Source organism: Solanum lycopersicum, chromosome 1, assembly GCF_036512215.1.
Source record: "Solanum lycopersicum chromosome 1, SLM_r2.1".
NCBI classification, from domain to species: domain Eukaryota; kingdom Viridiplantae; phylum Streptophyta; class Magnoliopsida; order Solanales; family Solanaceae; genus Solanum; species Solanum lycopersicum.
In genome coordinates, this window is record NC_090800.1 from 34621069 (window position 1) to 34643886 (window position 22818).

Consider the following 22818-nt stretch of genomic DNA (forward strand, 5'->3'; position numbering starts at 1 on the left):
CGGGGAAAGGGGCTGAGCGAGAGGAGCTCGGAGTAGTGCTACTACCTGAGATAGACTTGACCGGGGTAGTGTCGGTGGTTTCAGAAGTAGCTTGTGTAGCTGTGCAAACTTGTGCTACCGTATCAGCCAGATGATCAACAAGAGGAGGCAACTCTTGACGGGGACCTCAGTGTGGAGCCAACTCAATGGACTCATTCCTAATGAGGCTGATATCAATAGTTTCCAGCGGAGTCTTGAGCTGATCAATGTGCCAGATGGGCACACATGCGGACTTGCATAAAAAAATATCATGCACGGAAAAGGTTAAGTAGTTGTGACATTAAAAGATCTCTCGTGCATGACCGCCTTTAGAAGGCAAGAAAATTCCACCTCAAACCCTGCTATCATTGCCGCCATTAGAAATGCACGATCCCATAAGACTATATTATCAGCGGCCATGGGGGAAGGCAGTGGCGGATAACCAAACATAAGAACTTAGCAATGAAGTCAAGTTAGCCTTCTTCATGGCTCCCTTCTGCTTTGTTACCCCGTCGGCACCCTCTCCATCAACAGAAAAGTGCAGGGCCATCAACCTCATGGTGGTCTCTCTAAGCGATGACTCACACAAGAATTGGTCATCTTTGAAAATTTGCCACTAGTAGTAAAACTTTACGGTGAGAGGGGTCTAGTTTACATCAACATCATCACCATATAGATACCGACAAATGGCTGGCAGGGAGAAATCTACCTAAATGCCACGTACTCGAACATGCTCAAGTGGGCCCTATTTGGCGGGGGCATCCCTCCTATCAATCTGTGATCAGAGAGTAGCCACGTAGGAGGTGTAGAACTCTCGGACCAACTCTTCACTATAATGACCCAAAGAACGTGCTGTCCACTCCTGTCATTGTCTAGTGAAGAGATTGTGGATCTCTGGCATAGTAGGGAGACTTCCGGTAAGGACCCTCCTCTCAAATGTAAGGGATCATTTTATGACTCCTTTATCATTCAAAAACATTGTGTTTTAATAAACATGATACTGCCTGTCGACACTTCAACTGTTGGGTTGGTCGGCAACCGGGGTGAGAGCACGAGTCAATAAGCCAGGACTAGATTAAGAACTATCAGCCTAAGAAGACGAGGCAGACGGTGTAGGGACTTTAGCAGACCCGGAGTCTTCCTCCGGCCACGAAACTCCTAAGGATCCAGACGCCCCTTCTTTTATGATCGAATTGACGCACACACACTAGATGAATGAAGAAAACAAGAACTTTCAAGAGAAAGAGATGAGAGATCTAGAGAGAGAAAGAGAAAACCCAATATTTTGTTCTAAAACCTCGCAAGTAAACTTCCACGACAGTGAGGTATATTTATATTAATAAATCAGAGTATTTTTGGTTACAAAGAATAAATAGGAAAACCTAAAAGAGAGAATAAATAGGAAAACCTAAAATAGAGAATAAATAGGAAAACCTAAAATTAATCAGGCTCCACTACCTAACAATTCTCCCACTTGGAGACTGAGTCAGTCATCCAAAAAATACATTCTCAAAAAAATCTCTTCATCATCAACATCTTTACCACACCGCAACATCTGTAGCAACAACTACAGAAAACCAACCGAGGTTTTACATAACCTCAGTTTCCCAACATCAACACATTTCATCAACATGTCTGTCGGGTTCATTGCACCCTCTATCTTCTCCAAGCACATATAACCATCCTCCACTGCCCTGCGAGTGAAATGGTATCTCCTTCTGATGTGCTTTGTCTTCTAATGATAGACTGGATTTTTCACCAAGTGTATGGCACTCTGGCTATCTGAGTAAAGAATCTTCTCGCTTTGCTTCTTTCCCAATTCCTCAAGATAATCTGCTAGCCATATCATCTCTTTCCCAGCTTCAGCTATTGCAACATACTCAGCTTCAGTAGATGAAAGAGAAACATACTTTTGAAGACTAGACATACAACTTACTGCTGTTCCACCTTTGGTTTAAATGTACCCGGATGTACTCTTGCTCGAGTCAACATCCCCACCAAGATCAGCATCCACAAAACCTTGTAGAGTCACCTCGCCTTTTCCAAAACAAAGAGAAGTACTGGATGTACCTCTCAGACATATCAGAAGCCACTTCACAGCTTCCCAATGCTCTTTCCTAGGGTTAGCCATGTAGCTGCTAACTACTCCCACTGCATGTGCTATATAAGGTCTAGTGCAGACCATAGCATACATCAAACTACCAACTGCTGAAGCATATGGAACAAGTGCCATGTGATCACGCTCCTCGGTAGTCTTGGGTGACTGCTCTTTTGACAATTTAAAGTGATTTGCCAATGGAGTAGTTCTGGGTTTAGCATCATTAACCCTAAATCTGCTAAGCACCTTCTCAATGTACAACTTGTGAGATAGATTTAAAGTGCCAGCAGGTCTATCCCGAGAAATCTTCATCCCCAAAATCTCCAAAATCTTTCATCTGAAACGCTGCAGACAACCTTGTCTTCAGATTGTTAATCTCTCTCATACTAGATCCTGCAATCAACATATCATCCACATACAAGAGTAGAAAGACATATAAATCAGTGTATTTCTTAAAGTAACAACAAGGATCCTTTTCAGCCTTGCAGAATCCATTCTTGGTCATGAAGGAGTCAAACTTCTTGTACCACTGCCTTCGTGCTTGCTTTAGTCCATACAAGCTCCTGGTGAGCTTTCACACCATGTGTTCCTTGCCTAGAACCACAAATCCTTCCGGTTGCTGCATATAGATCTCTTTATGCAGATCTCCATGTAAAAACGTTGTTTTTACATCCATTTGCTATAGATGCAAATTTTCTGATGCAACAATACTCAACAGAAATCGAATAGAGGTTAACTTCACAACAGGAGAGAATATTTCAGCATAATCAATACCTTTCCTTTGTGAATATCCTTTAACCACTAAACGAGCCTTGAACCTTCTTTTGCCATCTGGTTCAGTCTTGATTCTGAACACCCACTTGTTCAGCAAAGCTCTCTTCCCTGCAGGTAACTCAGTCAACACCCATGTGTCATTCTTCTCAAGTGACCTCATCTCATCATCCATGGCTTGCTCCCACTTGATCGAATCCTCCGCCTGTAGGGCCTCATCAAAAGACTCTGGTTCACCCTCATCAGTCAGTAATAGATAGTGTAATGAAGGTGAATACCTATCTGGTGCCCTGATGGATCTGGATGATCTCCTTAACACCTGCTCAGGTATAACTTTCTCCACATTAGATTCTTCAGTAGGAGTTGGTTGAGTATCTGCTTCGACATCTCTGGGGTTTCTCTTCTCCAACTCAACCTCAACTCCCACTTGCTTTGTAATCTCTAGAAACTTCTGCTCTCTGTCCTTGTACAGGACACACTCATCAAATGTCATGTCACAATGTCTCAGGATCTTTCTGTTCTTGTCATCCCAAAACCTGTAACCAAACAAATGAGAACCATATCCTATGAAGTAACACTTCACAGCCTTGGCATCCAGCTTGTCTCTCTTTTCTGGATCAACATGAACATAAGCAGTGAAACCAGTCCTCAAGTGTGAGTACTTGAGTTCTTTTCCTGTCCACACCTCCTCTGGAATCTTGAACCCTAAAGGAACTGATGGTCCCCTGTTGATCAAGTATGCAGCTGTGCTCACAGGATCTGCCCAAAGTGTTTTGGGCAGCCCACAGTGTATCCTCATACTCCTTGCACGCTCATTCAATGTTCTGTTCATCCTCTCAGCAATTCTATTCTGCCTTACCTTACCGGGAACTGTTCTCATCAATATGATTCCCTAAGCTGCACAGAATGCCTTGAACTCTGATTTGTCATACTTTCCTCCATTGTCAGACCTTAGGCATTTGACTTTCAAACCGGTCTGATTCTCAATTTCAGCTTTCCACTTCTTGAAAGTTTCAAACACATCTAACTTATGCTTCAAGAAGTAAACCCATACCTTCCTGCTAAAATCATCAATGAAGGTATTATAGAATCTGGATACTCCAATTGATGATACTGGAGATGGTCCCCAAACATCTGTATAGACCATTTCCAACCGCACATTCTTTGTCTCTCTAGGAGTCATTGTGAAGCATACTCTTTTCTGTTTGCCCATAACACAGCTCTCGCAAAGACCTATATAAACAGACTTCAGACCCTCTAATGCTCCTTTTGCAACCAGCATCTTCATTCCTTTAGTACTCATTTGTCCAAGTCTGTTGTGCCACATACATGAACCGGATGCACTATCAGCAACAGCGGCCATGTTTATACACCCTGCAGTGGTGTACAAGGTTCTAGATTTGGTGCCACGAGCTTTTACCATAGCATCTTTCACGATCTTCTATGAACCTTTCCCAAACTTTGCTGCATATCCCGTGCTATCCAACTGAACAACAGAGATCAGATTTTTCTTGATCCTAGGAATATATCTCACATCCTCCAATGTCCACTGGTTTCCTGAGGTGGTCTTTATGCAATCATCCCCCTTTCCTTCAATCTCTAAGCCTTTATTGTCAGCAAGATATACTTTTCCAAAATTTTCAGATTTGAAGTTTTGGAACAACTCCTTCCTTGTAGACGAATAGAAAGATGCACCAGAATCCAAAATCCATGATTCAACCGGGCTGTTCACACTAAGGATTAGAGCATCCCCAATGTCCTCTGCTGAATTTACAGAATAATTGTCATCTCCAAATTTCTGATTCTGTTTTTTTCTTTGGCTTTGTACAGTTTGTCCGAAAGTGCCCTTTTTCTCCACAGTTCCAAAAACTCACTTTTGATCTGTTCAGTGATTTTCCTCGATTCTTTGATTTTGATCGACCATGATAATTTTGGCCTTTCGTCTTACTTCTCCTCCTTCGATCAACGCTGCGAGCACTGCCCGATGAATCTCCCACTTCTCGTTGCGAATAATTTCGCTAAGAAGAACATCACAGATTTCATCAAACTTCAATTTCTCAGATCCACGGGAACTGCTAATCGCAGCAACAATAATATCCCAAGACTCGGGAAGAGATGACATCAAAATCAACGCCTTAATTTCATCTTTGAAATTAATATCTACAGAATTGAGTTGAGTCATAATCATATTGAACTCGTTTATATGATCAGAAATGGATCCAATTTTAGACATCTGTAAATTGAACAATCTACGCATCAAATATACCTTATTCATAGCCGATGGTTTTTTATACATATTTGATAGTGCCTTCAACAGAGGAGACGTAGTCTTCTCTTTCAAGATGTTGAACGCCACGTTTCTTGACAAAGTCAACCGGATCAACCCTAGAGCCTGGCGATCCTTGAGTTTCCACTTCTCCTCAGTCATGGATTCCGGCTTCACCCCGGTCAACGGTTTATGAAGATCTTTCTGGTACAGATAATCTTCTATCTGCATCTTCCCGAAACTGAAATCAGATCCATCAAACTTCTCGATTCCAATCTTTGAACTATCCATCTTCAGTGATCGTGTTGAATCTCCTTAGCTCTGATACCAGTTGTTAGGATCGAATTCACGCACACACACTAGATGAATGAAGAGCACAAGAACTTTCAAGAGAAAGTGATGAGATATCTAGAGAGAGAAAGAGAAAATATAATATTTCGTGGTAAAACCTCGTAAGTAAACTTCCACGGCAGTGAGGTATATTTTTATTAATAAATCAGAGTATTTTTGGTTACAGTGAATAAATAGGAATACCTAAAATAGAGAATAAATAGGAAAGCCTAAAATAGAGAATAAATAGGAAAACCAAAAATTAATCAGGCTCTACTACCAAACACCTTCTTCATGAGTAGTTGACCCTGAGGGTGAGCAGGTCAGTGTGCGCTTATCATCAGACTAGGAGGCAGTGACAACACAAGACGCCACCTTTTTGGGTGTAGCTCTGGCAGCACGTGCAGCTCAGGATAGAGTGGCAACGCATGGGGGCACGTACTTGGGGTCGCGCTCATCATCAAAGTCAATGACCAGGTGAATAGGTGGGGCGACACACTTTGATCGCCCACGTGCGTAAAACTCGATCTTGTTTTGGTGCTATAAGAGATAGTACCTCTAAAGAATAAATATTAGTACGAGAAAGAGCAAACAAGTAGAAAAAAAATTAAACAAAATAAGTATAAGAGCTAAGTTGTAATGACTTTTCTGCAGTAACAGTGAAACATGATGGACCAGGTGACGGCTCGTCATGAGTACGACGGACCGTCATGGGGTCCATCATGACTTACTTAGACTATGTTGATGTGGAGACCCCTGAAGGAAAGTGTCTGACAAGTATGACGGATAACCAGGGCGGACCGTCGTGACAATGACAGTCCGTCGGTGATGTCCGTCGTGGAGACCCTTAGGAGAGGGGTTTGTGACCGTCGCGATGGTTGGGAAGGACGGACCATCGACGGTGTGAGGGTCCATCGTAGATGTCCATCAGAGGACACTTAGAAAAAGTATGGAGACCCTCAGGAGATGGGTCACTGACCGTCACGACGGTTGGGCAGGATTGACAATCGTGGGTGTGACGGTCCATCGTAGATGTTCGTCAGAGGACACATAGAAAAAGTACGGATACCCTCAAGAGATGGGTCTCTGACTGTCATGACGATTTTGCAGGACAAATAGTCGAGGGTATGACGGTCCGTCTTAGATGTTCGTCAAAGGACACTTAGAAAAAGTAGAAGACCCTTAGAAAAAGGGTCTCTGACAACCACAATGGTTCTGCAGGACGGACCGTCGTGGGAACGACGGTCCGTCGCATGTATCCATTGGTGGACACTTTGAGAAAACGTACAATGGAATGTTGGAACATACCCGATGATAGTGTGTCGTGGGTATGACGGTCCATCATCGGGGTCTCATTATGTCATTTAGTGACAGAACTGGGGATGCCACAATCATCCCGATTACTCACATTAAGTACTTAGTGATAAGATATATTTTTCTAACCCAAATACGTTGTAAACTAGCAATGCCAAAGCACCTATTTCTAGAGTTTTAACAAGGCAATTTTGAGATTCTCAAGCTAGGTCAGACAAAATTTGTATTAAAGAATGAACCCATCAATAAGAAATAGGCTAATACTAATTGATAAACAAAAATGCAATGTAAATGTGTAGAAATCAGAGACACCTACCTGAGAATTTGAGAAAAACAAGCGAGAAAGGTACTTGGTTAGCAAGAACAGAACCATAGCAGCAGACTCCGACTAGTAGAGGGTAGATTTGAGGAATTTGTGGTATTGGGGAAGTGATCAGTTGATAGAGAAGAGAGGATAAAGTAGGAAGTTGAAAAGGGAGGGAAATTAGAGAAAGCAGGAAGGAAATGGGTGACATAAAGGGGTGTGATTTTTAAAGGTTGCTAATTTTTTAAATTACACCCAACCGGGTAGGGTCGGTTATGCTTATTAATGATGCAACGAGACCCTAACGATGGTCCGTTGCAGATATGACTGTCCGTCATTGGTTCCTTAACGTGTGCACTAGTTTTGGAAATAATTAAAAGACGTACTTGGCATGACATATTCATGCGACGGTCCATTGCGTGCGTGACGGTCCGTTCATTTGTCTGTCGGTGATTGTTGCAGTGTTATTTTCTGCAGAAATTCCTGGTGATGTGCCTGCAAATTTAAAACACATTAGTAGAAAATGCTACCCTTACTTGGAAGAAAACTATAAGTATTTAGTTGCCTCCCAACAAGCGCCCGATTGAACGTAGCGGCATGACTAAAGGCAAATGATTACTGAAGCTTCATCAAGTTGGTATGCCTGAATTACTTTATTGGCAGATTTAGCTTGCCCAAAATAGATTTTTATGTGCTGTCCATTTACCTTGAACAACACACTCTCCTTAGTTTCCAACTCAACTACTCCATGAGGGAATAGTTGGGTAACCAAGTAAGGACCGGTCCATTTGGAATTGAGCTTCCCTGGAAACCAACACTACCTAGAACTATCTAATAGCACCAAATCCCCAACCATAAACTCTCGTTTTTCACTTTTTGGGTCATGGTCTTTCTTCATCTTTTCTTTGTGGATATAGCCGATTGGAGCTCACCACTCTGCCTTATGGAACTACAAATGTTTAAAGTAGCTTCTTCATTGTTCAACTGAAATTTCATCTGCCCCTTTTCAATATCAATTAAGGCTCTACCCGTAGCAAGGAATGGCCTCCCAGAATTATACGCACTTCAAAATCGACTTCACAATCAAGAATAACAAAATCTGCTTGAAATATGAACGACTCCACTTTTACTAACACATTGTGGAGTATTCCTATAGGATTTTTCACTATTTGATCGCCATTAGGAGCCGCATTTCAGTGGGCTTTGGGTCACCCAAACCCATCTTCTTGAAAATTTAGAGGGGTAGGAGATTTATGTTTGCCCCTAGATCACACAATGTTTTCGCAAAATGTAATGACTTGACTGTATAGGGAATAGTGAACCCACACAGATCTTCTTTCTTTTGTACGAAATATCTTTTAGCAATAGCACTACAATGATGCTTTCTATCATTATCCTCAGTGAATGATATTTTCTTTGTAACCAGATTTTTCATAAACTTGGCATAACCGGGCATTTGTTCTAGAGTTTCTACCAAAGGTACTTTAAGAGAAAGTTGCTTCAACATTATTATAAAACATCGATATTTACATTCTTTGGTCTTTTTCACTAATATTTGAGGAAAGGAGGGGTGGTCTAGGCACGAGAATGAGCTTTATAGGCACTTCAACATCTTTTCCACTGTTTTTTCTACTTCACCACTACCCTCTATCGCCTTATGATTATCTTTTATCGCCTTTTCCTCCTTAGACGACATAGGTGGGTCAATGGTCAGCTTACCACCTCGAGTAGTGATTGCCATACAGTTTCCTTCATTTTTTTGATTTTTGACAGTCTTGCTACCAAGGGTGCCCGGTTGCCGTGTGTTCACAATCGGAGATAACTGGGCCATTTGCAACACAATATGCTTAATCGATATTGCATGTGTTTCGAATATCTGCGTAATACCTGTTAAATCACTTCTTAACTCTCTAATGTTCTCATCATTAGCATCGAACCTCCTCATCATTTTGTGCAACATATCCTCTACTTGTGCCATACTATCTCCACTATCCCTATGAGTAACTTCACGATTTTGAGGAGGGATATAGGGCCTATTCCTATCATTTCTGGTACCATAGTTACCCCTGTTGAGTAGTTGTCGTGGTTGTAGTTTCCATCTCGAACATAATTACCCTCAGTGTTATAGTTACCATAGATCTGACCTTCATTTCCTTGATCTTGACGCCAATTCTCCTGATTTGAGCCATGGGCACTCGGTCGGAAAACCCCTGTTGTTCATTTGATGTATAGGAATTCTCCTCATAATAGCATTCATCATTTGGTGGTGGTAGTTTAGACAAGTATTTAACTGCATTTATCTTTTTTGTATCCTAGTGATATGATATAATACCAACCCAAGCTCAATTCTCATCTGATCCATCTCTTCACGAGTCTCATCTGTGGCTGGGTTGCGAGTGAATTGTACTGCAAAGGTATTTCTCCCAGTATCTGACTTCCTAATAGTCCAAGCTTTATTGTCCCGGGAGCTTTTCCTTAACTTTTCAGCAATCTCAGCATAAGGACACTCCCATAGGAACCACCCGCTATATTATCCAACACAGCTTTATTATTATCATCTTGTCCCCGATTGAAGTATTTCTTCAGTGACTCATCATCTATACTGTGATTTGGGATGCTTCTCAAAAATGAGATTAATATATCCCAAGAACTACTAAGTGACTCTCCTGGTATTGCCACAAAGTTATTCACTCTATCTTAGTGGTTTAGTTTCTTGAGGACCGGGTAGTAACGTGCTAAGAAAACATCCCTTAGTTGGTTCGAAGTGAAAATTGAGTTATAAGGGAGCTCAGTGAACCAATTAGCAACCTCTCCCGTCAGTGAGAGAGGAAACAATATTACCCCTATTACATCCCTATCCAAATAAGGCTTCCCTACAAATCTTTTACACACTTCCCTTACATTAGCTATATGGGCATGTGGATCCTCAGAAGGTAGCCTTGAAAACAAACCTTTGACAGTGAGCATTTGCATCACGCTACTAGTTATAAAAAAGGTGTGGCCTGGTGATAGAGGGGGCAAGACAAGTGGCCCATTGAAGTCTGCTATATTGTCATAGACTTTTTTGTATTCTTGAGGACGTGGAGCGGGATTTTGTCACCTCTGTTGGTTTTACCCGGAGCATCGGGTATAACTAACCATGAACATCAACAGGAGCTGGGATCTTCTGGTTTGGATCATCATCATTAATACCCAAGTTTCGATTCATGTTGTATAGTGTACACTCTAATAAGTAATCGTATGGAAACAAGGGTTCTCTTCCACTCCGTTTATTTGGCATACAAAGAAGATAGTTCTGCAAGAATCAAAGACAATAAAAAAATTAAAATCAAGAAAATATTGACTAAACTTTAGTAATAATTTTAAGTTAATCTAAAACTACTTTTCCCGGCAGCGGCGCCAAAATTTGATACGCTCAAACTTATCAAATAAGAAGTAAAGCGGTCGTATCAAGTAAAGAACCCAACTAATGAGGTTAGAATCATTCCCATAAGGAAAATAGTTCAGACTTAACTTCAATTTATTATTACTATTATTTAGTAAATTATTTTCTTAGAAAACAAATACAATAAAAGGGTGGTTTTTATTTCTAAATTACAAATGATAACTATCTAAATTAAAGTACATAACCAACAGATTCAAATGTTGGAGTTTAATCATTTATTAAAAGTAACTAGGGTTTAAGTATTCCCCACAGGTTTCTTATTTGATAATTCTAACTATAACAATTCTTTCCTACTATCTTGCATGCAAAGTAATAAGTTATGTATTTCTAAATCCTTGGTCAAACATCTATAAAATTTCACCGCACCTTGGTCCAGCTACGTGTGTTAATATACTAACCCTTACCGTTACCTCTTATTAATCATTGTATTCGATATTTGACTAAGTTATTACATCGTACCAATCAATACTAGCCTATTGGATAGTATACACTAAATCTATGTTGATAATTCATTTACTATTATCTACCTCCTTGGTTCAGCAAGTAGTATTAAGGCGAGTTCTAACGTTGTCCATCTGTTAAAAAGATGTCTAAATGAAAGAATTATCAAAACATGCAAGACATTGTTCTAGAATTGTTATTTTAGTTAGGTTTTACCTCATTATTCACCTATGGTTCCCAGAACCCTAGTTATGGAGTTTAGTTACCCATTGTCATAATCAAAATATTCATATATATAACATAAGAATTCATGCACTTACTTCAATAAGAAAGAATAAAATCCAAAAATTTACTTGATTAATTGATAAAATCACCAACAATCAACTCCAAAGAAAACTCTACCAATCCAAAGTGAAATATCAAAAATAATTTACTAACAAAGAATCTTACATAAAAGTGTTTTTTAATTAAGAGTCTAACTATATGAGAGTCAAACCCAAAAACGAGGTTTTTATAACTATTTATAAAAAACAAAAATCGTATAAAAGGCCATTTATTGCTGAAAATCTGTCAAAACGCGGCTGGGTCGACGGACCTAGTGACGGACCGTCGCGGTTATGACGGTCCATCATGGACTCCGTCAACCCGCACTTTGCAAATTCTTCGGCTGATCTCTTTATTACCCTCGATGGCAAGTATTACGGACCTTCACAGGCACAACGGTTTGTCGAGGCTCTTTGTTCCATAATACTTAAACTCTTGAAATTTGGGTACTAGAACTACTTCTTTGATCATCACGACGAACCAGCAGGACGAACCGTCATGGCTATGATGGTCCATCATACACTTCGTAACCCCACACTTTGTCAGACATCCCCATCTTTCAGTAGCTTCACTGAGATGCCACCTACAGACAGTCACAGGAACGACGGACCGTCACAGGATCCATAGGTGGTAACTTTTCTGCATTTCTTGCTCAAAAACATCCGCGTTCATCTTTAGACAGATTTCCTGCAAATAAAGAGAAACTTAAATAAAAATTAATACAAAAAGACTTTTCGACACACACTAAACTTAAGGAAAAAGCATTAAAAATATTGTGAAACCACGATATATCAAAGATCTTATTGATGTTGAACCATTTTATGTAACGAGTTTATAGGTTTGGTCTTGACTTACTTTGACCTTGATGTTAAAGGGCATGTTTTGACAAGGCTTACCCCAAGTGGGGTTTAATGTGCCTAGATATTATATATGGAGTGCCCTTGATGGTCCTATGTTGAAGTCTTCTGAACCTTCTAGGTTGAGAATCTGTTTTCGGTGATGTTGATGAAGGGGATGCATAAGCTTTGATCCCAAGAAGAAGGTGATTATATTCTTTAGTTATTTATGTTTGTTAAGTAAGATTCTCTTAAGGTTGAGATAAGTTGCTCATAAATGGGTTTACCCTAAGTGGGGGGATAATGATATGAGTAGTAAGGTTGTATATATGCCTATCTTATCCGTCTATTTTTACTCAATTTTGAGAACCAAGAGCTCCTAGTAGCTTTTCATGATGGGAGTTTGGTATATAAGCATAAGTTGCATGCTCTCTATATATTGGACATGTGTAACTACACACTATGTTATGCATGTACGGAAGACTCTTAGTTGAATAAAAATTGATTTTTGATCAAAATCATGTTTTCTCATGTTTATTGTGCATCTGGATATGATAATTGTGAATAAGCCTTCATGAGATAATGTAAAGAACATGCTTGATTTCACTTTTGAGGTGTGGTGTTTTAGACTACAATTAGAATTTGAATCTCTTTTAAATGAAAAAGTATGAGTCCTTTTGAAAATGTGCGACATTTGTTCCATTGAAAGTGTTAATGTTGGCTCATTCTTGAGAAGTGATGGTGTGTTTAGCTACTATTTTTGATGTGTGCCTGTAATTGCAAGAATTTCCCAAATTGGTGAATGTATATGAAAACTAATGTCCTACTAAAACTTGAATTTTTTTAATTACTATCTAATATTGTAATTTGTGAGGTGTTATTTACCATTTTGACTTCATTAGGGAGGAAGTATGAGCATTCCTCTGTTAAAAAACGAGAAGTGTTCTTAAAAATGAATTGACATTTGTGCATTGCTTGTGAATGAACTCATGATAACATGTGATTATGCTAAGGTGAATGACATTCCTCGTTAATTATAACCAAGCATGGTAATGTTAATTATGACCTAAATGGTATTACGTCTAAATTTTAAGGATTTTTGTTGATCCACATTACCCATGATCTATGTGCATTGAATGTAAGTTTCTTATTTGCTTCTTGAGTAACAATGCTTAGTATGAATACATGTTATTTAAATATTATTACATATTGAGGTCTTAATCAAATGAAAATCAAAGTCCATATTGTTATTAGGATAACGATGCTCTTCCAATGAACATTAGAAGAGCCTATGTACTTGATGCATTAAGGAGTAAGTTAGTGAAGGTTTTTACTTGCTTGTGTTGCATTGAGTGCATATGGTAAGAAGTTGATGTTCCTTGTAAGTTTGGTGGATTGAATGCTATGTGGTGATGTGGTGAGTGTTGTGACTTTCTCTATGGGTCATTGAGTCCTTGTAAGTGGTTAAAATGTTCCAAGTGTCATTTGTGGACGACTATTCCCATGTGGTGGATATTGTAAGGTCTCTCAAAAAAAATTTAGGTGTCTAAACACTCAAATTTTCCTAAAAAGGTTAATAATATGTTGATTAGGTTTTTTATAATGTGTATACTTGATTTTATGTGATTTAAAGATCAAACATTCAAGAATGTTTGAGACGTTTGAAAATTAGTCCTTAGACGTGCTAATGTGATCTAGTGTGCTTTTGTATGTCTTACATGTTGTTTGAGGATGAAATTTATAGGGCCTTATACCTTTAAATGTTTATGATCATGATTAGGTTCGAAACGTCCGAACATGACTCCTTAGGGAACACCTAAGCAATTCTTAAGGAGGACCCAAATGCTGCCTAGACATTCTCTTGGATGTGTCAAAATGACAACCACTGATCGACGCCTCGAAAGTGAATCGAAGCCCTGTCAATTGGGGTCGCACATAAAAACATAGACATATGAGCTCAGCCCCCCAAATGGAGTCTGAATACAAAACTACGGAGCAAAAGTACGGCGATGCCGACTAGACGATGGTCGATCGACTTCCCTCCGCTGTTTAATCCTAGAATGCTGTTGAACGAGTTTTCTATTTAATGAGTGAATGGAAAATTCATCCCACATTTCAAAAAGATTATGGATGGTAATTATGGGGTATTTTATGTATATTCAGTTAATTAATAACATAAAAACCTCCATTATTCAAATTTCACCCTTCCCTCTCAAAACAAACTCTCTCTAGAAACCTCCATTGAAGTTGAAGTACAAGGACAACTTAGGGGTGGGATTTACATGGATTATTCATCAAGTTTTCGTGGATATTTTATGAATTACGTATGGTAAATCCTCATCCTTTGTTATCCATTCATCTAAGGAGTTCCTTGCAATGTTTTCAAGGGGATTTCATGATCAAATTGGCCATCATTCAGTCTAGCCATGATTTCATTGATAAATTGATTTCAAAATCATGTTTATGATAAATTGGTTGATTAGATACTGTTTTTATTTAGAATTTCAATAGAATTTTATGAAGAACCCATGATCCTTCAAATTTCTCAATTTAGCCTATAATGTGGGCATTGTGATCTTTATTCTATGTTGATTGATTTTTGATTCTACTACGTTGAATTGTCTATTGCTACTGTGTTATATTCAAATGTACGGTGAATTATTGATAATTGATCAATGATGATAAAAGCTTTGTGAATTAATAATATTGTCCTACTTCCTTTACTTTGAATAAAATTGGTAGTTGAATTGACCTTGAACGACATTGTGTGGTATGGTCCAGTTATGGTTGTTGTGTTTACTTTCTTTTAAATCTCTATATGTTATGATCCTAAACTTGAAGGAATATTTTGGTAGTGTGAAGAGTGTGGTCATGATAATTACACAATGTGAAGTTATATGATTAGCCTTCTAATCTTGTATCATGTTTTAAATGTTAATAATGTTTATTACTTTTGAATGAAGTTGTTAGGTTTAGGTATTGTCTATGTGTCTATCATTGATGAAGTTATTTTGATGGATGACCCCTATCTAGGTAACTCTACATGAATGTATTGTCTTAATCATGATTACGAGTCTTAGATTAAAATTAGGAATATGTCATGTCGCCTATACTATAATGTCGTGTGTGATCTATACATGAATCTGTATTGTTATATTTTGTGGGTGGCTGCCTTTATGATATATTAAGTACCATTATATTATAATTTTAACCAATGTACACACTTATCACATCTCATGCATATATCTATGAGTAGGATATTTATAGTGTCTAATGAAAGGATAGTTATCATATGCACTATTACATCCTACTATGCATGTAAAGTATATTTCCATGAAAGTATGAATATGTATGTTAATTAGGATGCCTTGATAGGTGATGTCGTATAGGTAAGGGTATGGGACTTTGCCTATACATTGCACATGTCTACCTTTATACAATACTTCCTAGGGTGACTATTCTATATACATGAATATGAAAGTATAATTAACCTATGAACATGAAAGTATATGCTACGATGTCAAATATATGATATTATGAAGTATCCATATTCGTAGTGTCTAAATGTGGGATGTGAAACGTTTTCTCATGTATGAACATATACACATACATGAATGAATTATCACATTTTGAGACATTGTGCTACTAATTCTTCTAAGGAAACAGAGGCGAAGAAAAACCCCTACAATGGTCCTAGTGTGTGTGAACAAAAGAAGAATTGCTTCTATGCTCTTCAAGCTCACAAGGAAGCAAATCCAAATGAAAGCGTCGGTAAGCAATAGATTTCCCCTTTGTGTTGTTCATGATAGAGTTGATGTGTTTCTCTTAAGTTGTGGAGTGTGGTAAATAAGTGGTTTGGTGATTTTGTCTCTTCTATTCTATTCTATTCAAGCTTGAGAGCTACCACTTTCTAATACCTTGTGCATGAATTGGGGGATTCTTTTGTGAAAAATGAGTTTCATGGTTCCTTTACAATTTAGCATGTTTCCATGAATTTATATTTATAAGGTAAAATGATTTTATCTCTCATGTTTGTGTGCATCTATATTAAATTGCCTACAGGTTACATGAGTGAACTATTAATCATGTTTAAGCGAACTTTTTGAAAATGCTGCATAATTCTGCTTTTATGAGAATTTGGCATAATGTTCTTCAAAATAATGTAGCGAAGATGATGATATGTGGAGAAGGAAGTTCCTCCAACGTGAAATGAGAAATGTAGAGTATTGTTGCATGATAAGTCATATATGTTGTTCCTACTCTATTGTTGGGTTTTAAGTCTCTTAATTATGTGGAGTGGTCTTCCTCCTAGCTATATGCATTGTGTGGTTGTTTTTATGGGGCATGTTCGTGTGCTGCTAGTCTTGAGTCTCTACACCTTTAAAATGTTTAAAGTATTTTAGTATCATACGAGGAAGAATGTGTTCCGTATGGGGGAGAATATCACAACCCTCAAAATCAACTAGGATAAACTAAAGCTTATCATGCGTTTTAAGATTTAATTACATGTGTTATAAGGTGTGTCACAACTTCTAATAGTCGTTATAAATAGTTTGGAAGTTAAATGTCAAAGAACGATCATGACATTAGAAAACTAGTCTTTTGTGTGATATTGTGCCTTCATAAGTTCTTTTTTGTTTTGTTTTTTGGTGTCTAAAATGATAGGAGGTAATCCTAACATATAGATGGTTATGTTTAGAGTCGAAACATCCGGGTACGACTCACCGGGGATAACCATAAGGGTCCTTCAGGAGGACCCAATGTTTGCCAAAAATCTGCCAAATGAGGAGCCTCAGTCACGAATGACTACTGAATGAGGATCCTCGGTCATGAATGACGACGAGCCGGATGGTCTGTCATTAACTTGACGCCCCATCAATAAGGGCCGTCGAATGGAACCTGTATTTCTGCAGAGTTATGGCAAGACGTAGAATTACACCTCACTATTAAAAATCAAAAACCCTCTCCTAAATAAAGTACTCTCAAGACTCCATGGGAGCTTGATGTCAAGTTGAAGCTAGGATTGAAGAATTTCAGTGATTTCTTCATCAAAATTGTGTCCTTTCCACTAATATGATATGGTGATTACGTGCTTTACTCCTCTTTCATTTAAGGAGCCAATTCCAAAGAGTTTTCAAAGATCACCATAAACCTTTAAATTTTATTTTGAATGCTAAGCATAGGTTCTTGCATAAAAAGGTTTAAATTGATATTTTATGAATTAATCAATGTTAATTGATGGTTTTATGACCAAAAGTTCCAGGACCCCATGTATTCCTTGAATTCCTTATTTTGGCTCTAAGGTTGATTTCATGTTTAGATTGATATGGGCTATTCAGTTATGTTGATCATTGTACAAATTGTTCGTAGTTTGGCTTATAGTGTTGATATCTATAATAGGTTTTTCGGGAATTATTGGTGTGGATAAATAATTGTCCTAGTCTTATGTACATTTTCGTGGGGAAAATCTCTTGTTGTGTGAATGTTTTGGAAAGGCTAAGGAATGGTGATTGTGGCTAATTGAAAGTGGTGATTGACCTAATTTCTTAATTTAATGTAGTATTGATATTGATTTGTCATTGATTGGTATGGTCCACTTATAGTGGTGGTGTTTAATTGTTATAAATGTTATGAACATGGCCTCGTTGGCATTATTATATGAATTGTGATATTATCATGATATAGTACGAATAAAAGTATAAGGTTAAAGTGCTCATATGATGTATATATGATATTGTATGGTGCTATTGTGATATGATTGAATGTACTCCCTCTCTAGTTGTTTATATATGGTGAAGAAGGATTAAAGAGAATCTTTATAGAATGACTTTGTATCTTTTGTTTGTAGACTTTGTTGTCCCTACTAGGTACATAAATTGTATTGGATTAGTTTATGGATCAAAGTCTAGGATAGGAAGACATAAACTTGGTACCCTTCCTCGAATAATTAATGAGGTATTCTAGATTATGTCTTGAACTAGTAGACCTAATAATGGTGACCCTTATTGATGAGTCTAGAACCCTAAGTGAATGTGAAACCTTGTATATGAATAGATGGTTAGTAATTAGTCTAGGATCGATAAGACTAAGTTACCCTTCCAAGACGATCCAGACGAGCTATATTAATGAACCTTGATCGGTAGACTCTTGTGGATCCCTTCTTAGTTATGGTATTATGATCTTGTTAAGCTTAGGTATTGTACCTTTGAAAATAATCTTATCTAAATGAAAATTCTATATGAGAACCAAAGAAAAGCACCGACCGAATGTGCTTAAGGTTGTAGATCTACTTGACAATGAGACTAGAGTACAAAGAAGCCTTCTGATATCTCCTAGGTCAAGTGCCTAAATGGGATGTATCCTAGTTGTACCCTTGGATAGTAGAACACCTTTCATGATGTGGGGTCTTATATCACTTGATTTGTAACGATCCGGATTCTTGAATCAGAATTGCAACTAGTGTCATTGACCTATCAGAGGTTGCAGACAAGCTTGTTCTTGCATTCATCACATTCATATGGTTAATGTTAGGGAAAATTTATAACTTTTTGTAAGTATGAAGTTTACATAGACTTCATATATTTAATACTTAATAGCTTCATATACTAAGCTCAATGTAAATAAAACAACCATCGATCATAAAAATAAATTCGAAATAGAAGATCAATATGTCATAAATAGTTTCCCAAATAGGACCGTATTACAAAGATTCGAAATGAAAATACGAAAGAAACACTAGGGTCAACACCCACTAGCTATGTCTAAAACAAAATCTAGACTAAAATGTACCATCCTTGAAATAAAGAGGACCCATAAAATGGTTTGGAGAACGATGATGTCAAAACCCCTGCAAGAGTCTTCAATCTGTCATCTGACTTGCACCTATAAAATAGTAATATTCTATGGAGTTAGTATACACTTGTACTAAGTGTGGGTATATGCATCTACAGATAATGGTAATGAATGAACAAGAACAGATTTTCCTAATCAACATGCTTTCTTGGAAGATCAAGTCTCTCGACTTTCCTATTTCGTAATAGGAAGGACATACCATGAATATGTCATACATCATTCATAGGTTCACATAACATACATTTCATGTTTCATATATATTATAAATTTCATATCCACGAGACCTTAGAATTCTGGACGTAGCATTAAGACATCCCAAGTTAGGGCCCAACATATGAGACCTCAACGCGAGGGCTTCCTTTAGCAAACACAGAGTCTGCTTCATTCATTCATTCGTATGTACATAATTCATTTCATTCATTCATAGGCTGATGTAAACACCAGCTATACCTAGGTTGAAGTTTAAGAATCTCATCAGGATCATGAAGTTCAACGATCAAGAATGACCTAATGTCATTAATTGAGTCCGGTTTCACCTCCTGATTGTCCTGCACAAACACCTTCAGTATCGTTCATTTTATTATCTTTCATAGTTTAAGGAACTTCTACCTTAACGTACATAGATCATGTGCGCATCATGAAATTAGTTTTCTCACCCAAATCGGAAAAGAGGTGGAGTCACTAGCCAAAGTGAACCAAAAACATGCTATCTTTAGCGGTTCGAACAAAGCTAGTTCCCTATGTTGGCAACATAGTTCAAAGATTAGTAGATTTAGTTAGACCTATACCCACCTTGGTGGACAGTCTCATCTCATGAGATTTATTTAAACCTCCGCCTTTCCAGAAAGAAGGCATCACCACTCATTTCTCTCCTGTTGGTGCTTAGTTAAAAGTTTCTATGTACATTCACCTCATACATCATCGATGCTTGCTTCTAGCATGAGAAAGTAATGGATCATTAGATTATTTATCGTATCTTCATTACGTGTTAAGTGTGAATTGTATTTACACTTACATATAGAATGTGATTGAGACTTGTCTCTTAATGTTCAACACTCTCTTAGGTGAGTACTTTTGGGTGACCTTTACTTAGGATTGGTTGAAAATTATGTCACAATTCATCTTAGCCTTTTATCATATTGTCACCATTATCGTTAAGATCATAGTTTCACATAATTACTCACCGCATTACATGAATGTGCATTTCTTCATCATGCCATTAACTTACATTATATGCCATGCACATGACCTGTAGTGTACTCTACACTGATGGCAGTACCCTTTTACGGTTACATCATATATAGGGATTACTTTCGTGATTTAAGTGGTCTTTAGATTTTCTTTTGACCCGCAACTAGTAATTTGAATCACTTCTTACCAGTGCCCTTATACATGTGGCTTAGGTTCACTAAGCTTACAAACGTAAGATGGATGTATGCTTCCACATGCACAAGCAAAAAGGCTTTACTTATATTTTGCCGAGTGTTTCATAATCATTTAAGTTCATATGTTGCAAGATTTATACATCTTGTACTTTCATCCAAGGAACCCGAGTTCAATCCATAGTGGCTGCGTTTAATATTATTATATATAAGACTTATGTGCCTCACAATTTCAGTAAAGGAGATCGATGTTCGAATTCCTTGGGAAGCATATATTTCTAATTATATATGAGACTTACGCATCTCACACGTGTGGCCTTGAGTCCGGGTTCTATTCCCACCCTACACACAATATTCTTTCCTTTTAATTTACTAAAGAACTCTTCATGTAGTGTTAGAACCTTTAGGTCTCAGATTAGATTCCTAGGTATAGCATTTTCATTTTTTGAATTTCGCCGAGTCTTCTCTAATAAGCATTAGGTCCTTAAGTTCATTTTCTTAGACTTTAGTCTAGACATTTTGGTTTAGATTTTTATATCAACTTTAACCAATACATTAGCCTAAACTTATGTTCATATATCCGTACCAATTCTTTGTGGATTGATTTTAATTACCGAGAGTCTTAGACTCATTTTAATTCGGAAATTAGTATTTAATTTTAGATCATCAATTTCACTTAATTTTCATGAACATCACGGTTTCATCATCATATGTTAATCGCACGACAATTAAATATAACATAATTCACCAAGTTCTTGAAAACTATACGTAATATGCATCTCATTGTATTAGCATTATCGTGTACATAAAACATACATACAATCAGACACACATAACGTGATCATACACTATCCAAAATTATCATATTGCACACAATCACAAATGTTCCAAAGATTGTCTACCAGCACATATACCAACGCATAAATCAACTTTTGAGATGGTCTAATGACAAGGGCATGCAATGGGGGCAACCTTAGTTTTTCGACTGGAATATGTACTGAGCCATAGGGAACTCTTCAGAAAGGGAGAATAATAGAAGAAAACACATACCTATTTCAAATTTCATAATCATCCACAACCACACGTCCTAACCCACGCACAAACCTCTCTTCCAAGCTCTAATTCTTGTTCACTACTGAAATTCTTTACTTGATTTCTTAAAGCACTAAGCATACAATTTTTCTTTTCGTTTTTGATCGATCAAGTCGAGAACTCTGTATAACAGTAGGTTTATTTTTCTATTTTTGAATCACAAAGTAATCCTGAAAAATGTTTTATGAAGAGATAATGAATTAAGAGTACACATAGAGTACACTCCTAGTGGGAGTGGTGCGCCTCTTACCTTTGGGGTTGTTCTTGACTTAATCAACTCAATTTAAATGATAAAATAAGATTATAATCCACATTTTAAGTTACTGTAAAGCCCCTCCTTATTTTTTTCTAATTTAATCACTTAAATTGCAAACTTAGTATCTCCAACTCCGCTCGAACCCGAGTATGGACATCCGGTCAAACTCGAGTTTGACCATCGAGTTTTGAACCATTTTGTCTACTTAAAAACCTTATACAACCCAGGGTAAGTACTATACTACCCCTAGCCTAGAATCTTACCTTTTTACATCTAGAACCCTTAAAACATAGGACTTACCCTCAAAGTTTGATTCAGACTCACCCGGTTTAATCCTAGTGTTCGGGGACCGAACATGGTTAGAACCAACCCTGCCTAGCTCAACCAACTCACCAAGTCGGTTGGCTTGGCTGGTGCATAAGTCAAAGAGTGTAGTTCCACGCGCATCAAGACGTGTGAAGCCGGTCTAATCTATGGATTCTAGGTACGTTTAGGTCTTTTTTAGCATAGTCGATTTTTGGTTGTTTCTTTCTCACATCCCCCCCTTAGAAACATTGGTCCCGAATGAAACTACACATCATTTAATCAAGGAGGGTGACTTTCAAAAGTTACTTCATCATACTTAAACATTTCTCTTTTGTGAGGATTTGATTCACACTTAATTGAGTAGTGCATACCATTCAAGCTTATCTAAGGCTTCATACTTGATATTGAGGAATTTCCTTCTAAATCACACTTAACTTAATGCACATTACAAATCATGCAACACCGAAAAAATGCCTATGCTACACAAAAACATCAACATAAATTGCAAACATAACTTCATTTCAACTCATGAAGAGCTATCATAAAACAAACTATTAGTGACTTATCACACAATGTTGACAACAATTCTTACAATTAACAGGTTGTTAAACATAAATTAGACTTTAGGAGAAGAATATCTGACCTCAAGAACTCAACAAATTAGGATAGCGGGTTCTCATATCAGCCTCGGTCTCCCATGTTGCTCCCTCAACAAGGTGGTTCCGCCATAGGACTTTCACGGTGGAAACCTCTTTGTTCGTCAGTCGCTTCACCTGACGATCT